Raw genomic sequence first — 10170 nt, 5'->3', positions numbered from 1 at the left:
TCCCCGCTCTGAAATCTGCAGTCCAGGCCAAGAATATCCCGTTCTATGCCACCCGACCTGACGCTGACCGACCGGTCAAAGCCATCATTCGAGGACTTCCCATCAACTACTCGGTGGATGAAATACACGCAGAGCTAACCGACCTCAAGTTCCCAGTACGGAAGGTGATCCAGTTGCATAAGGGAAGTGAGGAGGACTTCGTCCCTATCCCTCTCTTCCTTGTCCTGCTTGAAAACCGACCAGAGGCACAGGAGATTTTCAACATCAAAAGGATGTCTTACTTCCGCATTGGAGTGGAGCACCAGACGCCCTAAGTTCCGGCCCTCCCAGTGCTTCAACTGCCAAGGTTGAAACCACACCGCCCACCAGTGCACCCTCCCGCCGAAGTGCTACCACTGCGCCGGAGATCATGACAGCAGGACCTGCAAGAAAACGCCCGAGGAACCCTCCCGATGCATCAATTGCTCTGGAGAGCACGTTGCCATGAGCCGGACCTGTCCGAAGAGACCAAAGCCCCGCCAAACGGCATGCTACGCCGAGGCTGCTGCCGCCCCAAGACCGCAGACGTTCTGACCCCCGGACCTCATCGCGAAGTTGATGACTTTCCTCCAGAGCCAAGGACTGGCTTAACTTTCAGAGAAAGAGATATTCTGACTCCCCCCCTCCCCCCCTTTTCTTTTATTTTTTCCCTCCCTTTCCCCAATATTTGGTTTAATTTTTCCCAGGCATCCTAAATGCCTGGAGGCTCATTCAAAATTATTCATTCCCTTCCCTTCACATTCTTACCATCCATTAAATCTGGGTAAAGATGCGAAAGCATCATAGGCTCAAACGTAAATTGTTGACTCCCCACCATTTAGTGAGAGAATTTTCATCTTTTCTTTTTTTTTTCTTTCGCTCTTTTCGTATATTTCTTTTTACTAAAATAAAGTTTTGCCCATTTCAAGTTAACTGCATTCTAGAAGAAATACCGAATCCAGTAAATGAAAAAGGTTGTTGATAACATTCAATAGACCAGACTGCTAAATATTTGTTGTTAATTTTTTCTTTTTCAGTAAAAATATATTTTATCTGGATACAAAAATTGACTTTGTAAAGCATCATCGCTTTGACTTAGTGTTCAGTTGTAATATTCGTTCAATTTGCAGCCGATATATATTGCTATATTATATTACTTTCTTTCTTTCTTTCCTTCAGTGGCCATTGCTTAAAAATAGGGTCGATTTCTCATGTTTAGTACACGCGAATAATACATATAGGATACAGTCCAAGCTTTTTTTTTTTTTTTGCAATTATGAAAATTAATTTGTCTGATTAACGCACAATAAGCGCAATTTTCTTGGCAATTAAGTTGTTTTCTTCTCCCAATATATTATGCATGTGGTTTTTCATTCACTTATTAATTGACACAATGCTTTCTTTTTTTTCTTCTAACAGATGGCGCTACCTTACATATAAAGATATTCTAACAGATAATGAAGATTATTCTGATAAATAGGTTTTGGTAATAGAAACTACTATTTTTGAGAGATTTATATGTTTACATATATCTTAACTGTTGCTTTCTTGGGTTATTATTTTTCCCAATATATGATACTTTTTTTGTCATCATTTTATTTCATTATGATTTTTTATTTCAACAGATGGTGCTACCTTACCCTTTGTGCAATAAAGAAGTTCTTTAGTTCAATTATCAAGCTAATTGTTTCTCGGTAATGCATATACGTTTAAACATGCTCTCAGTTAGTTTAAAGAGACTTGCTTCACACTATCAATGCATTATTATCCCTTTTGGGCATCATCCTCTATAGCGGAGATTAGTACATAAGCTGTGTTAAACGTATATTTATTACTATATTAGTGCTAGCGGTATGGCAAAAACCATGGTAGTTCATCTCCACCCACCCCTGCGCTGTGTCCCTCCCTAGGTTAGATTCGTGTAGAGGAGGCACAACACGGAAAATATAAAAATATGCGAGTCACAGATTTGCGAAAGAGACCATGGTTGAATTATTTTAAAGCAATAAAATCTTTCACATGAAGATGAAATATTCCACTAATTTTGTCAATTAGGGGCCTTTTATTAATTGCGTAAGGGTTCCAAGGAGGAGGGGGGATGAAAAATTTTTTACATGCCCTTACTTTCAGGGGGGGGGGGTGTCAAAACCATTCTTATGTAATATTTTCCAAATCGATATTTTATATTATAAATCGCTCGGTCAAGTGGTTTGGCAGTGATCGTATTTCATTTGCGTCTGTAAGGTAAAAAACATACTAGGATGAGCTGTTTTTCATTTGTTTTACAAAGTATGAATTAGTGTAAAATATAATAACAGAATCGCACTATGGATAGCATATTTTATTTTTAATTAGATCGCATCATATACAAAGAAATGTCGAAAAATATTTCTTTACACAAAAAGGTTTAATTTAATAGTAGTGAATTTAACAACGATTTCAGTGATTTAAGATTCGTTATTTTTAAAAACCGATATGGAATCTTACGTAAGAATAGGGTTGCGGTGAAAAATCCTTACATGGGGAAGGGGTCGGGTGGAAAATTGTCTAATCATTCTTACATAATTAATGAATGGCCCTTACGCGTGTATGAATGGCAAAAAATTATGCACCTTCAAAATGATCCCTGCACAATTCATAAAACTTGCATCAGGGTTTTTTTTCTTTCTTTCTTTCTTTCTTTTTTCTTTTTTTTTTTTTTTTTTTGTCTCAAACAGGTTTTTTACAAAGAAATTTGAGGCAACAGTGCTAGATATATGATTTGGAATATCAGAACATGCATTACGTGCAAAAGAAAATCACTCCTTATACGGTTAATTTTCAATTGCTTCTGATAAAACTTTTCATAATTGACTTGTTTTTCATGGGGAAAATAAAGCAAAATGATCTAATTATGAGCTTTTATTAGTTGTATTTGTTTCAAAAAAATATGCAGTTGCAGAGTTTTTTTTTCTATGTTACTTTATCGTTTACTGCATTACTGAATAATACTTTGAAATATTTTTCCACGTTAACTATTTTGAATTGTATTTAACATTTCATATCCCTAATGGATTAAGGGGGGGGGGAGAGTCCAGTTGACGGATATTTTCTGCGAAATCTCTTCGTCTATTTTCCAAGTTTGATTTTTTTATTTAAATAGTTTTTCATGCAGTGCTGAAATTTTAATGAAAGGTGACATGGAACTCTTTAAGAACATGACTAAATTTTGTGTGAATCCAAATCGAAGCATATAATTGTTTGATTGGCTATTTAAGAATAAACTTCAATGGTAAAACTTTCACAAAACTTTTGTTCATTATTTTTAAGTTATTTTTAATTCAAAAAAAAAAAAAAACGTTTAGCATTTTCACCTGTACTAGAAACTGAAAACCTTTTTAAAACAAACCATTAACAATTGTAATAAAATAATTGCACCACTTGCAAAATTCAAAATATTGAAAATATTCTGATACTTTTGTTTTGTCTTTTGTGGGTAAAAACGGAAAAAGCGCACAAGTTAAATGCACATGGTACATTTGCATTGATTAAAGACAACTGCTTAATTGAGCAGTTTTATTGATTTCTAGAATTCTAGAAATATAAACGCATTTTCAATGCAAAAGGTAATCGCGCGAACTATTAATTCGTGAATCTGAAAATCTATATAGAGCAACTAAACTTTTAAGTTAATTTTACTTTTAAGTACATGAAAACATTTTTGTTGTATGGTTAGGATTGAAAGAGAAACATCTTGTTGCGTAAAAAGTGAAAATTTTTAAGCTTTTGTAATCTGCTTGATAAAAACACAACTTACCTTTGTATGTGTTTTTATATGCTTGTTTTGTAATTTTATGCATTGTAAAGTAATTAAGCTTGTTTTGTAATATTATGCAAAAGTAGATCTGTATTATATCGTTTTATAATACAGATCTACTTTTTGTTTCTCCAACGTTAGTACAGGTACATAGTGAAAACCTTTGCCTTATTTATTGTGATTCTTATTTCAAAATTAGTAATATTTCAAAATAGCTGCGAAAATAAAATTGAGAGTTAGAGATTAATATTGAAAACGAAAGAAGTTAAGAGATTGAAATTGGTTTCAATTTCCTGGCAGCTAATTTTTTTTTTTTTTAGTTCAAAGAAATTGTATGCAAAGTAATTGTTTTAATCATTAAAACGCCATATTTGAATGAAGCAGAGCCGAAGTCGAGTGAGAGATAAGGAAAGCCTGGGTTAGAGCATGGCCCCACTTAATTCTTACAGGCCGTGAGAATCGTTGAAACTCATGGCAACTAAGAGGGCGCTACAGAGAATCCCTGTTTCCATTACATTGCCATTGATTGGTGGATGCAGTGGTTCCGTCCGTGATACGCCCCTTGCGGTAAAATGGGCGACTTCCAATCAAAAATAAACAAACTTTGAATCGTTGACATTGATTGGTGGATGAATGAGCTACATCGGTTTAACACAAAACAAGTATGTTGTGGCCGTCACGAAACTTTCTTCTATATCTTTCTTCTAATTCTAATCCCTCCCCATGCTTGACGAGAAAGCAATATTCCCAACAAAAACAAAATTCTCGTGCAAAAACTTGACGACCATCCCAATGTCTGAATTATCGCAAAAGCAAAGCAAAGAGCGAAAATTGAAAGTTATTTTAAAAGCCTTGCTTGAATTAATTACAAATATTTTATTTGTTAACAAACAAAAGATGGCAACAGTTAAAAATTTTAAATCATTGAGATAATATTTCCGATCATTTCCATACAATTAAAATCACGAGAAATACGCAAACGACAATCTATTACGATTTATCTTTCGTATTGTTGAATTAATAAAGCTATTTTTATTCGAAAAAAAAAAAATCAGCACCTCTTGGAGCGATTGGCGCCAAAATTGAACCAACGCCTGTTTACATATGGATTCACATTTATTCCAGATTTCATCCAGAACGTTGCATTACTTTTTGAGATATCGAACTCACCATGGGGAAAAAAAGAACGTTCAATTGCGCCACCCCCTTTTCAGCTGTTGACACCAAAATAGAATCAGCTCTTATACCTTCTAAGGGCCACTTGTCCATAAATTTTTGCTTGATTCCGTTCATTATTTCTTGAGATACAGCAGTCAGAATTGACGACCAAAAACGTTCTATAGCTCAACCCCCGTTTGAGCTATTGACACCAAAATTGAATCAGCACCTGTTCCTGTTAGAAACAACCTATCGACTTAATTTTGTTTGATTCCGCCTGTTACTTTCTGGGCAATGGCAGGCACGCATAACTCAAGAAACGTCCCATTGCTCCAGCTCCACCCCCCTGGGAGGAATTCGCGCCAAAAACCAATGGGCACAAGTTCACATATGGGCACATACGTGTACCAAATTCCGCTTGATTTCATGAGGTTGTTTTTGCTGTAGAGCGGCCACAAAAAACTGGTCACACACACACGGACACAGACACACACACACACACACGGACAGACACACACACACACACAGACACAGACACACACACACACACGGACACAGACACACACACACACACGGACACAGACACACACACACACACGGACACACACACACACACGGACACATACACACACACGGACACAGACACACACACGCACGGACACAGACACACACACACACACGGACACAGACACACACACACAGAGACAGACAGACATTTTTCAAAAATGGTCGAAATGTACTCAGCACACCTCAAAACGTTCAAATCCGTCAAAATTCGAAATTCGAAAATTTGCACGAATCCAATACTTTTTTCTATATATTAGATGTAGAAGAAAGTAAAAATCATAAATTGTCAATGCCCGGTAAGCGCCAGCGCCATCTAGTGGGACCATGATTCGAATAACAAGGTTTATGTCTGATAATTAGAATGGAGTACTGTTTGTAACTTAAAAACGTGGAGTGTCATACGCAGACAGTGCAGTTGAAAATTTTAATTGTTGTTTTTTAACAGTCATATTCTTTATTTTCCAGAGAGGTCTCGTTGTTCGAAGAAGTCAGTACATTTTGGGGGTTGACACCAAAAAATTTTTGATTTGAAGAAAACTTTTTGTGGCATCTGCGGAAGCTCCTTTTTTTTCAACTTAAAATTTTGAATCTCAAAAAGAGAAAATCTCGATTCATTGTGATACTTCCCAAATACTCCATTGACTTTTTTCGTAAAATGAAAATTCGACGTCAAGTAAGTGGCAGAACGACAATAATCTCTGAACGACAATAATCGCTGTTATCTCTGACAGCGTCAGCTACAGGCACATTTTTTTTCTCGCTTGCTAAGTACTAAAAAGCCCCTCTCATAAACCTCAGATTCCTTTTGGGAACGTTTTTTAGGGTGCGTTTTTCTCTAAGCCGTCAGTTTTGCCGAGACAGAATTTTCAAATAAATTACCTACGCCACAAAATGAAGACCACGTAAAAGTGGAAAACATTTTACAATATCTAGGTTGCCGCTATACAATGTACTTCTTGAATACAAAAGAAGCTGCTGCAAATTATGATCTTTAGAGCAGTATTTTTTTTCCTTTAAAAAGTTTTGCACTACATTGCAAAAAAAAAAAACAATTGTTTTTTACAGTATAGTACTGGCAGCTGAGGTTCCAGTTTAAAACTAAAACCAACAGTAATAAACTATGAAATTAGCAGTAATGTAGGGGAGACCGGGGTTAGTTGTTACAATTTTTTTCAATATTTTTTTACAATAAACTATTTTAAGTGTTTACATGTGTGAATCTTTAAAATGCATCTAAATTGTTTACCATTCATAACATATTTGTTAAAAAAAGATAAGAAGCCACTACTTCAAAATATTTCAAGTCATTTGAATATATGTGCATTGTAACAACTTACCCCATCACGGAGCATGCTGTTACACTATATGGGGTTTACGTGTAACATGAGATACATATAAGTAATAAATTAAATCTTACACATTTTGTGGTTTATTGTTACAATTTTACAAATTCTTAACCACGTTAAAAATCACAAACTTTTTGGCTTTACAGATTTACTTCATTAATGACTTATTCTGATAAACTATCATCATATAATCAGTGTCGAGAAATTGCAATTTTTACAAGCATATAATTTATCAAACTTAGCACATCGGTCATGTGCCCATTCATCACAATTCCGACATTGAAACCATTCAGTTGGTTTTCTGGATTCTGAGTACGGGTTAGCGCAATCTATGCAGAACCAGTCTTCATCATCTTCATCTGAAGAAAGCACTTTTTTTTTTTGTCTTTGTGTTTGTTGATTTCTTCTCTGTTACAGACAAATTCCTTTTCACAGATTTTTTGTTTCCCAGCTACGGATTACAAAACATTTCTTTTTTTTTTTTTTGGTGTATCTGTTTAAATGGCGCTGACCTATAGTTTCCGCTTGCGGACCATCTTCACTTCTGCAGTGTCAGCAGCGCTAGAGAAAGATTTAATTTCGAATAATACATTATCACGGGACGCGGGAGCCGGTCGCCAAGGAAAATAAATGCCTACCTCCAAGGAAATAAAATGTCAGCCGCCAACAAAACCAAATATCCAACGCCAAGAAAGACGAAAGGAAATCAACAAGCGACTAAGAACAGTTTGCACGACAGAACAAGTTAGGTTTTTCACCCCTCTGTACTTCAGTCCCATGAAAGCCCCCGGAATTTATTTTTGGTACACTCAATCTCTAGTGTCCCTTGATGACGTGTACAAAAATACAATGTCCAGGACTGTCAGAGGGAGGAGGAATTTAATTTAGAAAATCACTATTCAAAAATGTCTCGTGTTATTTGACAGGGCCCAGACGAAAAGAAAGATCGAGCTGAAATTTGGCACACACATTCCTTGTGCCCAACTGATGTGCCTTTTGTGCCATTTGCCTCCTTTCTCTTTCCCAATTCGTTGTTATTACCCAAATCATGCCTTCCCATGGGTCTACAACAGTGGTAATGATTTTTTGCATACATATTCTTGGGGGGCCATTGATGACAGATAAAAAATTTCAACCACCGGAGACATCATGGGCCAGAGTAATTTGAAAATCATTAATTTCCATCTAATTCTTATGTACTTACTATCAGCTCATAGGGTTTGTTAATCTCTGACTGATTTTGCAAAGTTGAAACAGATAACAGTTATTGAAAAGTTGTCGTAGGAAATAAAATTTAATCAAGACTAAACAGATTAACAGATCCAACAGTTGCATCTTCTGACTCATCCCACTTTAAAATATTTAATGGCTTTAGTTTTTTTTTTTTTTTTTTGGCGATGCCATACGTTATTTCGTCTTTTTAATAAACTTTCAAACAAAATAAGGTATTAAAATAAATATTAATCAAAAAAGTAAGATACAGAGTTCCATTAAACTGAAAAATAATTTGTCAAAAAATTAAAATAAGTAGTTAAAATGAAAAATATCCGCCATGTAAAGAAAAGAAGCCATTAAGTGAAGAAAATAACCCCGGCAGCCTAAAGACTACTTCGTACTTTTTCGCTACAGTACGTGATTTGGCCTACTTTTAACCTTTTGGCTATTATTTTTATTTTATTCAATGCCGACATTACTTGTTTAGCGATACCATACGTTATTTTGTCTCGAACTTTTAAAGAAACAAAGATATTAAACTAGACAAGAGCTGTATTTAAACGAAAGATAAATCACCAAACAATTAAAATTAATCCGTAAAATGTAAAATAATCTGCCATTTAAGGAAAGAAGTCATTAAATAAAGTGAAAAGCTAGATTAAAATAGCTCGCAAGCTATAAAACATAAAATAACTTCTTGAAAATGTTGAATAATTCGTAAGATAAAAAAACTATTACCAAGTTGTAAAATACTCGAAAACAAAATAATTTAAATTGTAGTATTTTGTTATCCAAGCAATAGCATATTCTTTTCAACAAAGAGTATACAAGGATTGCAATAAAATTAAAAAGGCTCAATTTTCTCCAAACGAGCGTTGAATCTTCCTAGTTAGAAGGTAACAAGACGTAAAATCAAGCATGCCATTATTGCTCCAAAAAACACAAAATACGTTGTTTCAATTGAAAATTTATGACTTGAAATTCTCAATAAAAAACCAAGTATTAATAATATCAATGCAAAAAATAATGTGATATCTCATCAAAAACAACCTTGTTGTAAAAATTTCCCCGCCAAGAAAACCATTAACTCTTCCCCACAAAAAAGGTCTTCATCATAACCCAAAAACCATCAGCCTTAAAAAGTTACGATGTCTAGTTATCCCGCAAAGTTTCTGCCAAACTACCATCCTCCCTGTTTTCCTCCTTCATCACAACTACTTTCGCTAGAACCTGCCCCAATCACTAACTCCTCACCAGTTAGGATAGGGCCTTTGAATTGTTTTTAATCCTGTTTAACGAGTAGTTTTTTACTCACCAAGCAACTACCTCACTTTACAATAGCTTCCCGCCAAACAGCATTGAAAACAATTCAAAGGATATATGCTCACTGGTGTGGAGTTGGTGATGGGGCAGGTTCTAACGAAAGTAGTTGGTGGTTGTGATGAAGGAGGAAAACACGGAGGCGCTCTTATGTGCTTATATTTTCTTCACATGCCATCTTCAGTACTGATACTGAAAAGAGGTTTTACTTGGATGGGTTAATGTTATCACCTTCGAGAAGAAAAGTTTAATTTTTCGAATCGCAATTTTAATTCTGACCAGGGACCCACACCTATAATGTAATATTGAAAAAAGTTTAAATAGGTAGCAATCGAAAGAACGTATTGGGACAGATTTTGTTTTTTCTTTCTAATGGGGCTGCGGTAGAGGCACTATATTTTGCAGACCTAGTGCAATTCTTTGGAATAGCTTCCACTCTTTTACGTAGCACCACTATCGGTAAGATGCCATTTTTACGAGAATTTTGACGCCATGTTTCACCACTAGATGGAGGCACCTGAACTCTATTGGATGCGAAACTGCAATAGGAATATAATTTTGCCTAGAGATATTCCATGCCAGACGAGTACTCGGAGAATCTTGAACATTCCGCATAATTATACAATAAGGACGCTGTCGATTTTCTGCGTTTTGAAAACCCACCAACTGTAACCAGGTTCGATCCTGCGCTTGGGCGTGAGAGGCCAGCGTCTTAACCACTACATCATTCTTTTGGTGCATGAAAAGCTT

The sequence above is a fragment of the Uloborus diversus genome, chromosome 9 (assembly GCF_026930045.1).
Source record: "Uloborus diversus isolate 005 chromosome 9, Udiv.v.3.1, whole genome shotgun sequence".
In the NCBI taxonomy this organism is placed as follows: domain Eukaryota; kingdom Metazoa; phylum Arthropoda; class Arachnida; order Araneae; family Uloboridae; genus Uloborus; species Uloborus diversus.
Note: the sequence above shows the minus strand (reverse complement) of the source record.